General features: G+C 48.1%; 1 protein-coding gene across 2 annotated transcripts in view; it reads right to left on the bottom strand.

Moving 5' to 3' along the window:
* Nucleotides 1-21,900, bottom strand: part of ABTB3 (ankyrin repeat and BTB domain containing 3) — a 296,751-nt gene that overhangs the window by 193,520 nt on the left and 81,331 nt on the right. The gene's annotated exons all lie outside the window — the stretch shown is intronic.

Genomic DNA, 21,900 nt, shown 5'->3' on the forward strand with positions numbered 1-21,900 from the left:
TATCTATAAAAGTACAAAAGCAGAAACAATGTAAATCGACAACACATGGGGATTAAGTACATAAATTATGATTTCTCTAGGAGATGGATGACATATAAAATAGTACTTTAAAATCATATCTTAGGTGAGAATATTTACTGCAAGAGAGAGGTCATGATATACCACTAACAAAAAGGGACAATACAAACTGCGTGCCTAGTATAAAGTGACCCTGTAAATGACAGTTTTAAGTGTATACAGACCAGGAAGACTCCCACACAAAGGTGAAAAGTGATTATCTTACATTTTCTTCACGCTTATTAGTAAATAATTAGAAAAGCAAATGTGCTATTTAAAAAATAACTCGATGGAACATTGACAACAGGTAAGGGTGCAGGACCTATCTCCAGGACTATTTGCTGTACTTGGTAAAGCCGTGCCCGCATTTCTAAAGAGCATACCTGCAGTGGATACCAATGCTGGACATAGCAAACCCTATCCAAGGCATTGACAGGCTAACAGTGTTTTGCCTGCATTATGGCTGACTTGGACCATGTCTATCTGTGAATTAAAACCAGAGCTATGCATTTATAAGACAGAGTGTCTTGTGTGCTGAGCCCTGGAGAAAACCTAATCCACTGGGTCAAACTTCTCAGAAACCCACTTTCACCCAGTGGCAGCTAGTGGAGTTTCAAGAAATCAGCAGCTTCTGTGGAGCTGACCTTACACTTCAAACTTGGCAGGTCAGGACAAATGCCTAAGAGCCCAGCCCACAGGGGGAGGACCATTTGGCTCAGGTGAGCAGATGAGACAGCTGTGATTCACAGCACACTCTACTTCCCTACAACCCAGTGAGGAGGGCAGACCAGGAAAGCAAATGAAAAATTGAAAATTGGCATTAGTGAAGAAATGTGGTCAACAAGTTGTCCAGGTTGATGGCAGTGAGGTTTCAATCTGAAGCCCCAGAGAAAGAAGTAGTGGGCTGTTAATATGCAAGCCCTGGAAAAAATATAGCCATGGGTCAGCTACGCACAGGCTCTGCCCAGGCTGGAGCAGAACTGACTCAACTCAGAAGCAATGCAGACAAGGAGAGAGTGGACGCCTGCCAGGTGCTACTAACAGAAGCCCAGAACTTTCTGTGCTTTAAGCCAGAGAAACAACCCCAGCCCCACCTCCACTCTTACCTAATATAAGTCCTAATTTAAGAATGGCTCCTTCCTTCCCTCTCTTTCCCCTGGACCTCCCTCTCCCTCCTGCCTAGATACCTAAACTGGCCACTTCCAGAAACAATATGGCAGCTACCTGACTTTGACCAAATCTCATCGCCTCTCTCAGCTTCACACTATGGTAACACTGTCCCCTCACTAGGATCCTGTGAGGATTAAGTGTTCTCAAAGTGGCTTTGGCCCATCACAGCGCCTGGCATTAAGCAAATGCTCAATACATGTTAGGCTTCATTTTAATTGGATTTTGCCTCTTTACAGTGTGTGGCATTTTAGCTTGGATTCCCCCCAAAAGTAGACCCCGAGGCAGAGGTTTGGGTTTAAATCATTGACTGGGGAGGCAAACCCGGGAAGCAGAACAAAGCAATGGAGACTGAGAAAGGAAGACCGCCGACCGAGGGTGTCTTCGTGAGGTCACTGCTACTTGCACTGGGACTCAGTCTGGCTGTAGAACACACTTCAGGACATCCCACCAACGCAGTGATGGTGCCAGGTGTTTACCCACTAATCCCCATTCCTCACTGGTGGAGGAAGCTCCAGGGTGCAGACTGCACATGGTCCTGCATCCAGAGGACACCCAGGGCAGACAGACACAGGAGGTCTGTAGTAGTGCTCAGAGATGGCCAGGGACGTGGATGGGGAGCTGACAGCATCTGGGACAGGGCAAGAGGTGGTGCTGGACAGTGTGAGCCCTGGATGCTGGCCTTTGTCAAAATGTGGGAGCCGTTTCAGGGCTTAGCCAGGGAAGACAAAGCCAGGTAAGCTTGGTCCTTCCATTCATTCATTTCCCCATTTCTTCCACCCTTCATATTGCCATTAAACAACTGCTGAGAACCCACCGGCTGCTGTGTGCCAGACACTGTGTGAGATGCTGCAGGAGTCTAAGAGGCAGCAGTTGAGTTCTAGAAGGTGGCAAGTGGGTTTGGCATGCCCAGAACTGGGACACACAAGGAGATGAGGAGGAAACAAGGAGGACAAGAGGGTTAAGATTGTTCTGGAGGAATCCAACTTGTGTGCAAAGGAACTATCATGCTGGGAACATACCAGGCAAATCCCTGAAAGGACCCCCGGTTTTGCACACTGTCCAACACCACCTCTCCCTCCGTCATAGATGCACGTGGTGAACACTCAATCCATTTTGACTGTCAGAATCAGACTCTGATCTATAAGCCATTGAGAGCTACCATAGATTTCTAAAAAGAGAAGCGGTGATTATTTCAGGAAGACAACTGTGATAGGCTGACTAATGGCCCCCCCGAGGATGTCCACATACTAATCTCCAGAACTTATGTCACCTTAATTGGCAAAAGAGACTTTGCAAGATGAATTCTCTTGAAATGGGGAGATTATCCTGGATTGTCTGGGTGAGCCCAGTGTAATCACAAGAGTCATTACCAAAGAGGAGAGTCAGAGTGAGAGAGGAAAGGCCAATGTGATGATGGAAGCAGAGAATGGGCGATGCAGCCACAGGCCAAGGAATGCCGGCAGCCTCTACTAGCCAGAAGAGGCAAGGAACTGGTTCTCCCCAGGAGCCTCCAAAAGGAAACAGCATTGTTGGCATCTTGAGCTTTTGTGTTGCTTGAAGCCACAAAATTTGTGGTAATTTGTTACGGTAGCAACAAGGCAACTAATACAATGGCTCTGAGGGAAGTGGGGGAAATGGATGGAATGGATAAAACTGGGGGGGAAGCGGGAGAATGTGACGGCTGTACTGCCAGGTCACAGGTGATGGTGACCTGAGGGTGAAGCAGGAGCGGCAGGCACAGAGGGAGTGGGTTCTGTCCTCTTGGAGAGGAAGGAAGAGGACAGAAACCCTTGGACTTGGCAGAGTGGGAGCAGAGCACTGAGGAGAGGTGGAGAGAGGGGTCGTTCTGGTTTGAGTGACTGAGCAGATGGCAGGAGGGGAGGACAGCAAGGCTGAGCTGCAGGTCCCCTTGTTGGCAGGCATCCAGGCAGTGCTGACTCTCCCTCTCCATGATGGCCGCCCCCCCTCACAGCCTGACTCTCAGCAAGGCCTGTGTATGCCAACGAGCTCATCAGGAAATCCAGCTTCATCAAGATGTGTAAGGAGACCCAGGAAGGGTGACAACATCTGGATGTTGCCTGGGTGTCTCTAGGAAGGAGGTGGGAAAGAGCTGGGCCAGGTGGGCAGAAAGAGAGGCCAGCAGCACCCCTGGATCCCTGCTTTGGAGTTGACCCCACCACAGCAGGTGGAGGCTGGGGCCAGCCCAGAACCCTGGGCTGTGTCCACCAGGGATGTGGAAGATAGCCTGTCTAGCTGCACGCGGACTCACAGCAGGCTCGCCACCACTGCTGCAGGCTTGGGGTCCACCCCTCCCCTCCCTTGCCCTCATCCACCCACTTCTGTCTGCCTGGACACAATGAGGCCAGCAGGCCACTACTTGTTCTTAATCATTCTAAACTGCTGCCAGAAGAGGACGTGGTGCTGCTGTGAAGTGCTGATGGCCCGAAATTGGAGAGAATAGTAAATAAAAAGGAAACACCCAGGAGAGGAGTGGAAAAAGAGACGCCAGCATTTATGCAACTAGGGCAGAGCTCTGCGAATCCCCCTCGCCCGGAGGTGGGGTGCTGGGAAGCCCATGCTAGAACTGCAAATGCAGCCGCAGAACAGATCTGCAGAAGATGGAACAGCCTCACGAGGCTGTGATGGATGGACAAGCCCACCTAGGCAGAGGGCTTCTCCCTTCTCTAGAACATGAAGACGTAGAGCACTGGTTCTCAACCTTCCTGATGCCGCGGCCCTTTAATACAGTTCCTGCGGGTCGCAACCCACAGGTTGAGAACTGCTGACTTAGAAGGTTGCGCCCTCTCAGGAAGGCCAGGGCAGGGGAAGGTTAACACCAGCTGGGCATCCCACGTGCCTGGCCCTGTGCTGGTTCAGAGGATCAAGCTCAAGGAGCCCACAGGCCCCTGGGGACAGAAACACGGGAGTAAATGAGTGTAGTCAAGTTCTGGGAGTGGTTTGAAAAAAATCCACACGGCATATGGTGGGTGAGGGGCCACCAGGAAAACTGGGATCTGTTCCACCTGGCAGTTCAGGAAAGTCTTTCCAGAAGAGTGATTGGGTTTAATTGTTCAATTGAGGTGAAATTCACCTAACAGAAAAGAAACTTTTGTTTTTAAGAGATAGGTTTTCTGTCTGTTGCCCTGGCTGGTGTGCAATGGTGCGATCACAGCTCACTACGACCTCAAACTCCCAGGTTCAAGTGATCCTCCTGCCTCAGCTTCCCGAGTACCTGGGACTGTATGCTTGTGTTGCATGCATGGCTAATTTTTCCACTTTTTGTAGAGATGGGGGTCTTGCTATGTTACCCAGGCTGATCTCGAACTCCTGGCCTCCAGCTATGCTCTGAACTACAGGTGTGAGCCACCATGCCTGATAAATTAACCTTCTTAAAGTGAATAATCCACTGGCATTTGGTACATTTGTGATTTTGCACAACTGTCACCTCTATCTAGTTCCAAAACATTTTCATCACCCCAAAAGGCAGCATGCACCTGTTAGGTAGAAGCCTCTGTTCCTGCCTTCCCCAGCCTTTGACAACGGCCAATCTGCTTCTGTCTCCATGGATTACCCTATTCTGGATATTTCACATAAATGGGCTCATACAAAATGTGACCTACAAAAGGCTTCTCGCACAAGCGTACAGTTTCGGAGGTTCAGCCACATCACAGCCGGTATCAGTACTTTATTCCTTTTAATGGATTGATAATACAGGAGGTGATTCTTGAGCTGATCTTAAGAGCGAGAGATGTGTGGAAGCCAGGAGACGAGGGAATGACATTCCGGTGGAGGAGACGGGATTGGCAGAAGTGTGGCTGCCCGAACCCTGAGGTCACCGTGGTGGGGAGGGAGAGCAGCGCGGGTGGTTGGGACATGGAGTGTAAGAGATAAGCCTGAAAAGGAGATGGGACCAAGCCAGCTAAAGGGTCTGGGGCATGACGCTTAGGAAGCGAGAACTAAGATAGGCAATCAAGGGCGGGGATGACCAGATCTGGATTCTAGAAAAGATGTTCCAGCTGCAGCGTGAATCACTGGAGCACAGAGGATGTTAGGCAGCTGCTGAGAGCTGACCGGCCAGGACTGAGGCGGGACAGGCGGGGGACTGCAGATGTGTAAAGCAGGCAAACCTGGCAGGCCTGGCCTGCCCACCTTGCGTGTGACAGTGACAGGTCTGCAGGTGTCTCAGATGACCTGGGAGGAGCTGCATGGCAGGTGGCTACCAGGGGAGATGGGGTTTTCTGCTGTGGAGGAGTTAGGTTTTAGGATGCTGAGGTCACCCCACTGGGTGGCACATCTGTCTACTCAGGAGAGGCATCTGGGCTGAAGATGGCATTTATGAATCTGGCTTCATTTACTCCTTACAGGTGCCCATGGAGCGCCTGTGAGTTCCACTCTACAGCCAGGAAAATGGAGCCTCAGAGGGGATTAGGCGACAAGTCCCAAGCTGCATAGCTGATAAGTGGCACATCTGGGGCTCGAACCGGTCCTGGGTTGATTCCTAAGCCTCAGGGCTTTCCATTAAGCCCAGCAGCCTTTTAAATAAATTCTCTCACTGCCTCTCCGGTTCCACTCCGCAGTCTAAATCTGCTCAGTACGTCCACAGGAGAAGGGATATGGGCGGGACACACCTCAGAGCTGTAACGTAGCCATTTCCATGTTCAGCTGCGGTGGGCGGGGGTGGACAAAGGAGAGTAAGGCAGGAGGACATTGTTTCCCAAGTAAACATTTAAAATTCCCAAGGATGCACTGGACATGTGGCTGAACTTGAATTAAACCTCAGGGTCTGGAGGACCAAGCAGCCACAGATAAAGGTAACCAGGGAGACGTCCCTGGGGTGGCGAGTCTGAACGCTGTTTTCACACTACTTAAGTGCCTGCTCTGGCATCTCAAGGTAATGGCATTAACTGCTTCTTCCCACATCACGTGGCCCAGCTTACGGTGCCACAGTGGGTAGGAAGATGCAAGTGTAACAATTTCATGGGCATATTCGGGGCTTTCGGGATCTTCTTAACTGGCAAGAATAAATCAGCCCCAGAGGCCAACAAAACCCAGGCAAGAACGAAAGTAGCTAAAAAAAATAAAAAAAACAACAACTCGGAGGTGGGATCAGATGCCACTGAAAGCAAAAAAAAGGCAGTGGAGGAGCTGTTACTTTAATGAAGCAAAACCGGTATCTTCTCGGAATGTTTTTTTAAACGGGTCCAGCTTGCCTCCTTAAGGCCAAACTGCCAGGGGACAGGCTTAGAGTGGGATCACGCTGTCGCTGAAGTCTTGTCTAAATAATTCAATGTGACTCAGCTATCCTCTTCAACAGAAAATCTGACGTCCAGGCTCATTAGGCACCGCTGGCTCCAAATCTGGACCTCTGTGCAGTGCTCCCCCCGGCCCCCCACACCACAGCTCCCTGCGCCATCTCTATTATGAGTCTCCACTCTCCCCCACACAATAGTGCTCTCCTGTCTGAATGGAGGGACTATTGTACTTTTTTCTGCTCTCTCTAGGCTCATCAGGTGGCTACAGAGCATGTGACTATCAGCTTTTCAGGTTCAAGTTCTTTTTCTTGGCATGGAGATATCGTGTTCTGCAGCTGAATAATGTGTGGGGAAGCACTTCGCAAACTGTTATCAAGCACAATGTGCTTCTCTTTACTACAATTACATTTTATGTCTCCGGGAGAGCGTGCTTTGCAACGCAAGGAAAAAAGAGAAGGCAGAATTCTCACTTATTAAAAAAAATTCTTATTACGCCCAAGTAGTATATATCAGTTATTTTTGCCTACATAGCATCCATTTTCCTCACTCCTAGCAATGCACAATCCCCCCCCCACCCCACCCCCGGGGATAGGTAGACATTTCTTCCCTGTTATCCCTCTGATTCCATATTGGGCACATGACAAGGCTTGGCCAATCTGTGTATCCTTGGATAGAGTGATTGGGTCAAGAATGGACAGGTGACTAGATGCAGGAGAATCATAAATTTTGTGGAAACTATTTTTCCACAGATATTCTTTTCCCATGGCCATTGCTATCTAGAACGTTCATGTAAGCCTGGAGCTGCTGGGAGCTACATATGAAAAGGAAAGCCAAGCTAAGATATCAAAAGAGAGAGTCCTTTAATCCTGAAGGTATCATTTGCACTCCTGGAACCAGCTATGCCTAGAACCCATGTTTGGCTGGACTACTCAGTTACAGGAGCCAGTATGAATTGAGTTTCTGCTCCTACAAGCAAAAGAATTCTATTTCACACAACCTAGTACACGTCCCCTGCACAAAATGTGAAAAGCTACAAGAGATCCCAGATCTTACCAACATCTCATCACCTCCACTATCATCCAAGTCCAAGGCCCAGTATATCTCACCTTGGAATTCTTCCACTTGGTCTCCCTGTTTCCTTTTTATCTCTCTAGAGCCCACTCTCTACTTAGCAGGCAGGCAGGATGATCCTTTCAAGATCATCACCTAATTCAGACCACTGTCACTCTTTGGCTCAGAACCATTCAATGGCTCCCATGCCACTTTAGATAAAATCCAAAGGCCTTCCACACCCTGCAGGACCTTATCATGGCCTGTAGGCCTTACAGATCTAGCCTGATTCCTTCTCTGACCCATCTCCCATCACTCTCATCCTCGCTCACTCAGCCCTGGCCATGCTGACCTCTGGCTTCGCTTACACTTCACACATTCTCATGGTAGAATCTTTGCACCTGCTCCTTCCTTGTCTAGAGCTCAAATCTTCCCCCAATATTTTCCTGGATCCCTGTCTTTGCTCAAATTTCACCTCCTGAAGGTCCTTTCTTGACCACGCCATTGAAAACAGCCTCCCAAGGTGGAGGGAGGGTAATTGGTGGGATCACACCTACGGTGCATGTTACAAGGGTACATGTGAAACTTACTAAATGTAGAATATAAATGTCTTAACACAATAACTAAGAAAATGCCAGGAAGGCTATGTTAACCAGTGTGATGAAAATATTTCAAATTGTATATAAAACCAGTGCATGGTGCCCCATGATTGCATTAATGTACACAGCTATGATTTAATAAAAATAAAAAAGTAAAAATAAAAAAAAGGAAATAGCCTCCCAGACCATGTTCCTCCTGGCCTTACATTTCTCTGTAGCACTTTACTACCTGACGTTACATCATATTTTTTTTCTTTGTAAACTGCCTAGAGTGTAAGTCCCAAAAGGACGGGGACTTTGTCTCTCTTGTCTGCTGTTGTAGCCTAGTGCCCTGAACAGCACCTGGCACACCACAGGTGCTCAATAAATATCTGTCAAAGGCTAACAGCTGGATGTGTAATGAATGGCCTTGGGCAATTAGTCCACCAGTTTTTCCTTCTGCACAATGAAGAGACTGGATGCGATCCAGGGTCTTCAAAGTATAACTCAGGCTGCTGGGGTGCAGGGGTCTGAGGCTACTTTCCTGCTTCAACTGAGCAGTTCAACTTTTATTTCTCTATATTGGGGCCCCAAAGAAGAAACAAAAGCACACTTCTGTCAAAGGTGGCTTATATAGTCTTCTGAGCGACTCAGCCCGAGGCCTACAAATCCTGTTTCCTTTCCTCTGAGGCATTTCAGCACTTTTTACATTTCCTCTAAGCAGAAGAGCTTTGCAGGCTTTTCTCTTTGCTTTAAATTCTAAGGAAGTCTAGGCAGATTGTCTTTTCTTCATTAACGAGGCACAGAGGGGTTACTCCCTTCCACCATCAATGTGTTATATTACCTGGTTGGTGCTCGCCATCCCCCTGGGCCAGTCCTGACCAGGTACCCCCTCCTCCTCACGTCCCCCTGGGCCAGTCCTGACCAGGTAGGTACCCACTCCTCCTCACATGACAATGTCTCTCTCCTTTTCCTTTATTCCACACAATTTAGACAAAGTGGAAACTTTCTCTAAAACTACAGAGATGTTAAGTTTAACCAGGAAGAAAACAATCAACCTGCATAAGGGGCTAATTAAAATGCCTCTCCCTGGGACTATGCTTCTTGATTTGTCTTCTCTTGGAGACAAAATTTTTCTCCATCAAATTAGCATATTTAGAGATGTACATGGAACAAAAAAAAAAAAAAAGAAAGAAAGAAAAGAAAGCTCACAGTAAGCCTTAGACAGACAATAATCTTTCTAGACTTCTCCTAGGAAAGGGGCTCTGAAACTTTTCTTCTCTTTTACAACAGTTTAGAAAGTTGGTAGAACAGATAAGAATTTGGAACCAAGGCTTATATAATCTGAACAGTACTGATTCAGGCAGCTCCGTTGGAAAATACCTACATTTAGGGGCAGGAGGAGAAATGGAGGGCAGAAGGTAGGAGGCTGGGGTGGGGAGTAACAGCTACATACTTAAAGTCAATGCTTAGGCAGGTCTTTTAATCCTCAGGGCACAGAGAAGCTTCTGAAGGTCAGAAGTCGGGTAATTTGCCTGAAGCCCACAATGATGGCAGTGATGGATCTGTGGTTCCAACCCAGGATGGAGTCAGGGTTCCCTCCAGCACAGCGCATTGTCCCTCCTTCCCTGCCCCCAGAGACCTGGTGACATGTCAAGGAAGGCAAAATGCAGAAGGGTTTAGAAGGAATGGCATAGTCATCTCTCAAGTGCATTGAGAAGATCGAAAAGGATATCCCCACCCCACCCCCATTGGACTGGCAAACTAGGTTCCCCAAGGGAGCCATTTCAGTGGAGGAATGAGGACCTTCACCTTGAGCAAAATGTAGGGCCATCTTTCCAACATGCAGATCTGCTGGAAACCCTTCACTGGTTCCCACTGCCAAACCTTTCAACTTGGCCCACAAGAGCTGTGACCACTCCACATTGAGCTCCCTCCTCACTCCTCCAACACTTTATTAACACCGCTGTGTTAACAATGAGGATGATAATGAAAGTAGCTGTCATTTATTGAGCACCCCCTATGGGCTAGTCCCTACTCTCAGTATTCTTTCTGTATTAACTGGTTCAATCCTAATGGCCATCCCATGTGGTAAGGCATCATTACTTCATGGGTGAGAAGCCACAGCACAAGGGGTGAGGAGCTGGGGGAGCAGGATGGGAACAGCCTTAGACACAGAGCTCCAGGCAGGTGTCTCGGAGGAGGTGGAATTTCAGACCGAAAAGAGGAGAGTGGTGTGGTCATGGGAATGACCGCGAGAAACCTAGGCAGATGCAAATGTCCAGAGAAGGAATCAAGTTCTCCTACTGGAGAAACAGAAGCATAGTGAGCAGATGGAGACTGCTGCTAGGAGGGCCTGGAGGGGCAGGCAGGGCTCACGGAGGGCCCCTTAGGCCATGAAAGAGTCTGGATTTATTCTAAGTGCCCCACTGGCCTGGACCAACTAGGTCAGTGTCTGTAGGGGTGGGAGGGAGAATAGAGGGGAAGGTCATGGAACTAATATCTCCCCCTCCCTTATAGGCCAGTGCACATGGCCATGCAGGCCTCACTCCACTCAGTGGCCCCCCCCCATTAGGACCCTGCTGTGAATGGGGTCCCCTCGGGCTGTGCAACCTTGAAACCTTGCTCACCTGGTCCTCAAAGCTGTCTTTGAGAGCAATTATTCTCCGTGTCTGTTTGTTAATTAAATTCCACTGACCTGCTCCTCTGAACTGCATGAAATTATCAGGCCGTCTGCTACCTGGTCAAGCAGGGACATGTGACAAAAGTCCTGGGAAAGCCACTGAGCTCTGTGGGAGGAGGACTAAGGACAGGGAGCCCTCAGCAGACATCTGAGTCACGCAAAATGGGATTCCAGGACAGATTTGAAAGGTCTACTGCTTTGTTTTGTTTTTTAAGTTGGAAACTGCTCTAAATCAACCCCATCAATCTCTAGCTGTGTATCTAAGCCTTAGAGAAGTGGACAGCCTTGTCCAAGGTCATAGGAGGGAAGCACAGCGTAGGGACGGACACTGCTGCCAGCTCTTGATCAGGCCAACTCTCTTCTGGGCTGCCCAGTTTCTAGGCTACAACAAGCCACTGCTCTCAGAACGTCCACAGCCCTGTCCTCTGTGGAACAGCTGCCACGTGAGTAGGGTCCTTGTCAATGTCCTTGTCATTCTTAGCACCGAGAATGACAGCTATGGTGGCTAGGCTGGGCAGGCGGGGATTAGGGACAGGGTGCAGGTCTAGTGTGACTTCTAATAGTCACATGCTAGCTCCTCATGTCCCCCAGATAGCCAGAAATGTGTCTTTGAGTGAGCTGAGAAATGTTCTAGAACTGTCTCCACAACTCTTCCCTACTGGTGGGGCTGTGTGTCTCCCCACACATCTGTAGGAAAATGGGGCTTTGCAGAGTTGCTGGGCACTCGCACCTTTGGAGAGACCTCAGGTGCACTCTGGAATGAAACACAGGTCCGCAGAGCAGATCAGAAGAGCATGGGACAGACAGCCCTGGGATGCTGTGTAAGCCTGGCACAGGTCTTAGCATGAGACGGGCGCTCGGTAAGCAAGTGTAGCCACTGCGTGGTGCATCTGCTATTCACGGGCATCAAGGAGGCCTTCTGCAGACTGCCCCTCTGAGGGGTAAGGTAGAGGCACCGCAATGTTCCAGCAGAAACCTGAGCGCAGAGAGGTTGAAACCTTGCCTGAGATTGCTTAGTGGGTTGAACAGTGGCTCCCCCAGGAGAAAGGTCTGTGTCCCTGAACCTGTAAATTCAACTTTCTTTGACAAAAAAGGACTTTGGGAAAGTAATCAAGGTTTATGAGATGAGATCATCCTGGATTATCCAGGGGGCACTAAAACCAATGACAAGTGTCCTCATAAGAGACAGGAGAAGACGGGAGGGGGAGGTCATGTGAGGACAGAGGCAAAGATTGGGGCCATGTGGACACAAGTCCAGCAACACCTTGAAGCCCCTAGGAGCTGGCAGAGGTGAGTAAGGGATCTCCCAGAGCCTTTGGAGGGAGCGCGGCCCCTTGAAGCCCCCCTTCTGTGGGAGGCCAACATCTTCATTTTGTACATCTGGCCTCCAGGACCAGAAGAGAACACACTTTTGCTGTGTTAAGCCACCCAGTTTGTTGCATTTTGTCACAGCAGCCCTAGGACAGACACTCAAGACAGGTCTCAAGGCCAGCTGGAGGCAGAGGCAGCTCTGTCCTACTCCTAAGGCTGTGCTTTTAACCATGAATTGGGGGGGGAGGGGGGCCAGGAGGAGAATTCATGCTTGAATGAATGAATGAGGAAACCCCATTATAGCAGAATATCATCAATATTATTCTGGTGACAGGATGTGGAAGAGGGAGATCCAGAGAGGGAAAAATCAATTGCTGACTTCTTTGCCTTCAGGTGTCAAATGTGATACTCTCGGTTCTGTCTATTCATCAGTAAACTGACACAAATTTAGGGAGCCCATGCTCAACAGGAAGGGAAGAAGGGAGCAGTGGTCCTGCATAGGAGGACATGAAACGCCCAGTCCGGGAAACCATCTGCTTTGCTGAGCAACCTCAAGTGGGTAACTCCTGGAAAGAGAGGAAGTAAGGCAGGCAGGTGATGGGGTTCTTCACAGAACCCCTAACTAAGCACTCAAGCACTTGCACCATTTGTTCTGGGGAAGGCCACAGGCCTCAGGCCTTCATCCAGTCTCTGCTCTCTCCTTCCTCCTCCCCCCCCCTCAACCTAAGGCAATGCGTGGGGTGCAGGCAGCTTCTGGGCAGGGTAAGGCCAGCTAGTTGGGTTTCCAAGACCTGCTCACAGAGATAATCCGAGTTTGCCTCCTGGCCGGTGCTCAATTGATGGAAGGAAGAACACAGATGTTCAACACTCTCTCTCTCTCTTCAAACTGCACTAGAAACGGAAGGGCAGATGCAAGAACCTTGGAGTCTGGGCTTCACTACGACCCGGGGGCTAGCCTGTCTCCAGGCTGCGTTCACCCATTGCAGCTCCTTGGCCACAGACTTTCTCATTTGCAGCTGGGCCTGCCTGAATTATTTCAGACTCCGGAATTTTTCCAACCTCCCATTACTGGCTGGCTGTGAAACAGAGCGTAAAATGCCAGTCATTTTGTTTCCTTTCAGATTCCATAGTCATCTGACATCATAACAGATTTCAGACTCAAACTGTCAGACTCTGGACTCAAACAGCTCTTGCCAGCCTCTGAAGGGCAAGAGGCAGCTTGGCATAATGCAAAGAACCTTGAACTTGGGGTTGGTATAGGTTGGGGGTTCAAATTTTAGCTCTACCATTTACTGACAGCAGGGCCTAGAGGGGTGTCCTAACCTCTCCAAGTCTCGGTTCCGGTGTTTACCCAATGCTCTTCCGCTGTGGCAGACCCCCTTCTTCTCTGCTGGAGGAGGGAAGCCATAAACAAACCAACGAGAAAAATACCAGATAGTGATAAGTCCTGTTCAGGGATTTAAAATGGGCGATGTCAGAGGGCGTGGGTGACTGCAGCTTCTGATGGGAGTGGCCGTGAAAGGCCTTTCCAAAAAGGTGACAATGAAAATAAGACCCGAGTCAGAGATACCAGCCAGAAAGGAGCAGGGGGAGCATTTGGAGCAGAGGGAACAGCTAGTACGTGACCTGAAGGCTGAGCTGCACTTGAAGTTCAGAAAGAAGCCATGGGGCTGAGTGTGATGTGCAGGGGATAAGATGGAGAAAGGTGGTGTTGGAGATAGGCGGGAACCAGATCACGAGGCGGCTCCAAACTGGGTGCTCATGATGACCAGCCAGGGGCAGGAAAAAATATTCAAACTTGTAGGTACCTTTACCTTTGAACCCCAGAATATAAGAAGTAAACTCAATCTATTTTACTATATCATTGCTAGCAATGTATCTTTAATTTCTAAACAAATATGCCTATAACAAGGTTGCATACTCAAACTTTTTGGGTGGGGAACACACAATAAAAGTTTAGACATCACAGATGGAGGGTTTTGTAAGAAAGTAAGGAATGGGCCTGGGGCACTGGCTCACTCTGTAATCCTAGCACTTTGGGAGTTGTGGAGAAAGGATCACTTGAGGCCAGGAGTTCGAGACCAGCCTGGGCAGGAGGGAAAACCCCACCCCACCCCATGCACACACCCATCTCTACAAAAAATAGATTATCTGGGCATGGTGAATTGTGCCTGTAGTCCCAACTACTCAAGAGGCTGAGGCAGGAGGATCTCTTGATCCCAGAAGTTCAAGATTGCAGTGAGCTATGATGAAGCCATGCACTCTGGCAAGGGAGACAAAGCAAGACCTGGTTTCCAAAAAAAGAAAGAAAGAACATGAAAGAAAGTAGATTAACTTCTCCACGCTCACATGAGAGAAAAACTCAATGAAATTTAAGCAGGGGGAACAGGTGGGGTATGGGTATCTGGCACATTACCTGTGGACACGCCTACAAATCAGGCTTTAACCTTACAAATGCAAACTGTGGAATCTGTTTGTACCCCACATTAATCTGAAATTTATAAAAAATGAAAGAAAGTGAGGAATGGGATGTGGAAGCTTCAAAGAGTTTTAAGTAGGGGAATGGCTGGAGCTGGCTGATAGACACCATGGAATATTATGCAGCCTTAAAAAAGATGGAGACTTTACCTTTTTCATGTTTACATGGATGGAGCTGGAACACATTCTTCTTAGCAAAGTATTTCAAGAATGGAAGAAAAAGTATCCAATGTACTCAGACCTACTATGAAACCAATTTATAGCTTTCACATGAAAGCTATAACCCAATTATAGCCCAAGAATATGGGGAAAGGGGAGAGGGAGGGTAAGAAGAATGAGTGGAGGGAGAGTAATTGGTGGGACCACACCTATGGTGCATTTTACAAGGCTACATGTGAAATTTACTAAATTTAGAATATAAATGTCTTAACATAATAACTAAGAAAATGCCATGAAGGCTATGTTAAGTAGTTTGATGAAAATATTTCAAATTGCATATAAAACCAGCACATTGTACCCTATGATTGCATTAATGTACACAGCTATGATTTAATTAAATAAATAAATAAATAAAAAATAAAATCTCGCTCTCCATAGAAGGGAGCCAACATCCCAGTCCACAGGACCCACAGAATCCGTCTGGACCCCCACTAAGACAATACATTTGCCCCTATTAACACTGCATACAGAAACACCGTGAAGCCTAGAAAGTGTCAGAGCTATTACTAACTACCAAATTATCCCCGATAATCCAGTGAATGTCTAATCCAGTGATCGTCAACCAGTATGCCATGAGAAGATCTCAGGTGTGCCGTGAAAATCTTTAAACACCATTAATTAAATTATTTTTGAAAGCAGCACAGTAAGTATATTCTTTTTTTTAATTCTTTTTTCTTTGATCAACATAAGTGTGCTGTGGAAGTTTAACTATAGGTTCAAGTGCACTGTGAGATGAAAAAAATATTGAAAAACACTGTTCTGATCAATTGATCAATTGCTCTAATCAATCTAACAAAAAATATTCCTGCTCAGTTGGGTTAAAAATTTTGCCTGGCCTCTAATTTCACATTGCCTGTCCTCACCTCCTCTTTCTCTGTATTCAGCATACCTCTCCTTTCCTACAAGGCTTATTTTTCTATGTACCTAACACCTAGGCTGAGAAAATAATCTGTTTATTTCTCCTTTGAGAGATTCATAATGTTCCCTGTGTGTGGAAAGACCTGAGAAGTTCTGTGATTTAAAAAGCCAGTTTATGGGGAGGGGTCATGGTATCTAGTACACCTCTTGGGGGTGGGACACAATTATAAGAGGGACTTTATCTAACAAATGCAATCAGTGCAACCTAATTCTTTGTACCCTCAATGAATCCCAAATAATAATAAAAAAAAGTAAAAGTAAATAAAAAGCCAGTTTAACTTTATCTAACCCAGTGGCTGTCAACCTGGCCACACATTAGAATCACCGGGGGACCTTTCAAACCACTTATACCTGGGTCTTGTCCTTAAGAGGGACTTAGTATTATTACCTGGGCAGCAGGAGTTGTCAAAGCTTCCCAGATGAGTCTAATGTGTGGCCAAAAGTGTCCCAACTTACTTTTTTTTTTTTTTCTTGAGACAGTCTCACTTTGTCCACGTTAGTAGAGTGCCTTGGGGTCATAGTTCACAGCAACCTCAAATTCTTGGGCTTGAGCAATCAATCCTCCTGCATCAGCCTCCTGAGTAGCTGGGCCTACAGATGCCCAGCATAACACCTGGCTAGTTTTTCTATTTTTTAGTAGAGAAGGGGTCTAGATTTTTTTTTTTAATGTAACATCTATTACAGCCCCATGGAACTGAGTTGGTATTCTGCAGAACACACTTTGGGGAAGGCTGGACTAAGGCAGGGGTTCCCAAATTTGACTATACAGAAGAATCAGAAGGGACTGTAAGGAAGAAAAGAAACTCTTCCAGGCAAGTAAGTTGGCATGGGAAGCAGGCGGGCTGAATTCCTCATAGATCTCCCAACTCAGGGTAAAGTGCCCAGTCAGGGGAATGTCTACGTGACCATCCCTGAGCGGGGATTCAGCAGTGCAGGTGGGCTAAGACATTTAGAGTCTTGAGCAGTAGTTTAAATTAGAGAAGTTGAAATAACTCAAAGGGACGAAACTTGTTTTTCCCCTTCTTTTCTCCCTGTATACTAGGTGTCCTCAAACTGCGGCCTGCGGGCCACATGAGGTGGTGTGAATTGTATTTGTTCCCATTTTGTTTTTTACTTCGAAATAAGATATGTGCAGTGTGCATGGGAATTTGTTCATAGTTGTTTTTTTTTTTTTTTTTTAACTATAGTCTGACCCTCCAACAGTCTGAGGGACAGTGAATTGGCCCCCTGTTTAAAAAGTTTGAGGATGCCTGCTGTATACATTATCCCCACTTCAGATGTCCCATATCCCTGTTTATCCTCCCATTACCCTTTACCCACCTTCCTAACAGCCATAATCTCCCCTCTCTTGTTTTTTAACCTTGACTGCTGAGCATTCTTGCACGTTTACTCTGTGGCTGTACCCAGTAAAAGACCCCAGAAGAGCAGGACAGGCTGCTGTGCTTTTTCAGGCTGCCACCTGGCACATGAAACAGTGTATGCCCTTTCAGGTTGCCAGGCTTTATGCTGTAAGTTTGGTGTGAAGTCTGTTGACTTTTCCAGCCTCATCTCCCTTGCTGACCACCATCCCAGGCTGGGGTCCACAGGAACCTCAACAAGTTGGGACACTGTTGGCCACACATTAGAGTCACCTGGGAAGCTCTGACAACTCTTACTGTCCAGTTAACAATCCTGAAGCTCTAGGGCTGTGGCTGGGCAATCTGAAGTTTCAACAGGTCCCCCACATTGTTCCGATGATCTTCTGAGTTTGGGGCATCAATCATGGTAATTCAGGCACCGGCTGAGCAGGGTGGAAGGTGAGCTTCCTCAAGTTTCTTTGATTAGGGGGTTTCTGACCTTTCTACCACCTCCACCCCCAGTCTGCTGCCCCCAGAGAGAGCAGCCTAATTAGGCCAGAGACATGAGGCAGGCTGTGGGTTTGGCTGGGTGGTGAGGGAAGGGTGTGTCATCACTAATCTGTGCATTACCTGGTCCTTTTCACTCTGGGCCCCAGTTTTCTGATCTGTGAAATAATAAAGTGATCTCTAAGGCCCCTACTCAAACCGCCCATATCTCTGTGTGCCTCTGCTAGTGCAGTTTCATGAACGGCATTGCCAGCTGGTGGAGATTAAACACAAATGGCTCTCCTTCACTGCCTCATTTCAACCCTGCAGGATGAAAAATATCCAGAAGTAAGCATGAAGGCTCTGGCATCTGAGCCTGGCTCAGACCATGAGCAGTGTGGCCTTGGGCAAGTTACTTGAACTTGCCAAACCTCAGCTTCCCCTTCTGCAAAATGGAAAGAATTGTGTTATGCACACCACACGGGCTGCTGCAGGAATAAAATAGGAGGTTGGATACAGAGTGTTGGCACACGCACCTGGTGCCCATTAAGAGCTCAATAAATGTCTGGTGGTGGTGGTAGCATTCACACAGAGTAAGAGAGGACCACCCTATAAGCATTGTTGTTTGTTGTAGTAAGATCCACAACCCCTGAACGGCACTGCAGTAACTCATCCCTCACGATGAGTTTTGCCAGGGGCCCTGACATCCTTGATGCAGGAAGAAACACTCCCAGCTCAAAGTGAGTCAGTGTTCGGTGGCTCCAGGGCTGCAGGCCACAAGCGGACTCAGTCTCAGTCCTCAGAACCACCAGTGTGTGTGGCTAGATGGAGCCCAGAAGATCTTAAACAGTACCATTTAACAGATCAGCACGGTTAAACTTAACCCACCGGACAAAACTGGTCGGTCCTGCGAGGTGAAGGAAGTCAGCAGGGGGAGCCCCTCGGCATAAATGTATGCTGCTCTGTCGGGCCTGTGGGCTGAGGGCCACAGAATCGGGGACAGCAGTTCACAAGGCTCACAGTCCTCCCACCATGCGTGAACGGAGAGAGAAAGAGCCTCACTGGGGTGCCAGAACTTGCCAGTTGGAGGCTGTGAAGGAAGAGGGCAGGGACACTAACATTTACTCAGCACCTTCTAAAGGCCCCACAGCCATTCTGGTGATGTCTAAGCCTGCCAGACACTGCACCAGGTGTCCTATGTAGATTTTTGCATCTCATCCACATGACACCCCCCAGGAGGAGACAGTCAAAGCCGGGGCAGGCAGCCGAGGAAGTGAGTTTTCAATTGCATTTCATTTCAATTAACTCCAATATTAGTAACCACGTGTGGCCAGTGGCCACTGTGTCCAATAGCACAGCTCTAGACACTGCTTGAAGGTCATTTTATCCACACTCGGGGCTTTATCCTCTATGCATACCCTGAGCTCTCCCCAAATCCCAGCTCCAGTTGACCAACCCACCTGTTGGACAGGCGTCTCTTAGCAAAAGCACCTAAAATCCAGCTAGTGTAGAATGAAACCAACCACATTCTTCCTCAAATTCCATCTTCAAAATCTGCCCGAATGCCCCCTAATCGCTGGCTCAGTCCATTGCCGTCCCCTTGCCTTTGTGGCCTCCTCACTGGGCCCCCAGCCTTTCATTCCAGGAACTCCCTTCCCTCCTCCACCTGGCAGCGGGAGGGATTCTTTACAAATGCAAATCTAGGTGACTTCTTTCCTTCCTGTACCCACCCACCCTAGCGGCCTCTGCTCTCAGGATCAGACCCCAAGTCCTCTGATCTTCCTCTCCCAACTCTGCCCACACCCTGGGGTGCCCTCAAAAGCCACTGGTCCTCACTCAGTGCCCATAGATGCTGCTCAGACCTCAGCTGCGGCCAGGGCTTGACAGGTAGGGACCTCGCACAGGGGCTCAAGGCACCACGCTTTGAGGGCCCTAGGCTTGGTTTAAGGCTCTGTTGTCACCATTTTGAGATTCTTAACACTTTTGAACAAGAGGGACCATATTTTCATTGTGCACTGGAGCCCACACATCATGAAGGCAATCCTTACTAGGGCTACCAGCCCTTCCATGCGGCCTGGGCTTTCTGGCAGCCTGGCAGCTGGGTTCCAAATACAGGAAGAGAGAGAGGAACACGCCCTTCTGACTTTTCTCCTTTAGTGATTCACTCAAAGTCCCTTGCGGGGAGAAGCCTTCCCAGCTCTCCCCTTTCCCCAGTTTCTCTGACAATCTCTAGAGGATTATGTTTCTTCCTAGCAGCCCTGTACTTTTGCGGGGGCTACAAAGCCCGCGAGGGCCGGAAGCTGGGTTTTGCTCACCACTGTGCCCTGGCGCCCAGCAGCACACCTGGCACGAGGTACAATCTCAATGAACACCTGCTGAGTAGATGGATTAATGAAAAGTCACAGAGTCCGGAGGAGCTGACAGAGCTTGGATTTGAACCCCAAACTGTCTGACTCTGAGGCTCATGCTTTTTCCCTGAGGCAGGGAAGCAATGGGTGGCCTCAAGGCATCAAAGTCAAGTGCTGGTTTCCAACACTAACTTTGCCACTTAGGAGCTTTGTGACCTTGGGCAACTATTTAACTTTCCAGACCCTCATGTCCTCATCTATAAAACAGAAATTATAGGCTTATGGAAGATAAAATAAAGTACATGTATAAATTACTTAGCAGAGTCTCTGATACTCAGCGCTCAGTAAATGTGAGCTACTCCCAAGTTTCCCTAAACACAGCCCAGCTTTCCTCTGCCCCTAATGTCTTCCCAGACATAAGCCAGCCATTGTCACCAACAGTCAAAAGGCTCCGAATTGTACTCAGTGTTCAAACCGTTTCCTGACAATCTTTCAATTTGCAAATTAAAAATGTCAGCGCTCACCTTGAATGAGCTGGATAAGGATGGGATGGCAGTCCACAGTGCTCTAGATTTTAATCACAGAAAAATAACCCACAATATCAATTTTTTTAAAAAAACAGCACCTGATGTACACTTTCCAAATTACTGCTCTTCGCCTTTCCTTCCTTTATGTAGATTGCAGTGAAATTACCTTTCTTGGAAAAATCTCGGCCACACAGAGCATGCTTGTCTCCACGCAAAGCTGCACACTTTTTTTAGCATCCACTTGGGGTTTTATTGTAGAGAGTACAATACGAGGCAAGACAGTTTATCACATTTGGTAGGCTTGCCCCTCGTTTTTCCAGCTGCCAGTTCTATTTATTTCTTTGCCAGGACAGGTTTGACATGGAGGGTGGGAGGGTAGGGGAGGCATCCCAGGGCTTTGCAGTCCAGCCTTCCTGCACTGTCTGCTTTGGTTGTGCAACATTCCCAAGAGCAAAATCCCATCTTACATCGCAGGGTGCAGAAAGGAATCTGGAGCAGCCATCTAGGGAGTGACTCTGGGCTCCCGCCCGCATGGTACAACCTAGAACACACAGGACTTCCCAGAATCACTGCCCGTCACCAGCAGCTCATTCTGGTCTTCAGGGATGTTCCTGGGAGTCCCAGTAGACCCCATTAATGACCCTTCACCCCTGCCCTCACTCACACTCCTTGGCATGTGACTTTGCAATTCCTTCCACTAAAGGGAAACTATTAGTAGTAGCTAAGAACGGTGCTAAGCGTTTTGCACTCATGATCACATTTAAGCCCGCCAGGTGCCTGCAAGTTAGGTACTAGTTATGCCCCTTTTACAGATAACCACAATGAGGCTCAAAGGGGGACCTGCCCAAGTTCATACAGGGGAGAGCACGGTTCTCAATGTTTTCCATGTATTACCTCATTGAATCCTCACAACAATCCTAGGGTGTTATTTTAAAGATAGGGAAATGGTAATGAAAAGGTTGAATGACTTGTCCAAGGTCAAAGCAGCCAGGCTGGTGGGATAGTCAGGACTCAAAGGCAAGGCCCATCTGACTCCAGAGCCCAAGCTCAGCGGGGATCACAAAGGCCTGCCTAGGAGGAGGGTGATACAGAACACTCAGAGGGAGACAGTAGGAGCTCAGGCTGGAGAGTTTAGACTTTACACACCAGTCTCCACCAAGGGAGGGGCAGTGGGAATCAGAAATCACCTTTAGTTTTCTCAAAGCAACACCTGGAAATACATGCTTACATTTCACTTGTTTGTTTAATGCTTGACTTCTACCTACTAGACTGTAAGCTCCTAGAGGACAGGGATTTCTGCCTGTTTGGGTCACCAACCCATCCCCAGAGCCCAGGAAAGGGCCTGGCACATAGTGGGTGCTCATTAAGCAACACTTACTGAGTGAATGAAGGATAGTGAAGATTGGCTAGAAATTGGCTGAGACCATCTCATGCTCACTTATGGAACATTCTCCTGGCCTCAACAGCAACTTTGACTCCTGGGACA

Source organism: Nycticebus coucang, chromosome 3, assembly GCF_027406575.1.
Source record: "Nycticebus coucang isolate mNycCou1 chromosome 3, mNycCou1.pri, whole genome shotgun sequence".
NCBI classification, from domain to species: domain Eukaryota; kingdom Metazoa; phylum Chordata; class Mammalia; order Primates; family Lorisidae; genus Nycticebus; species Nycticebus coucang.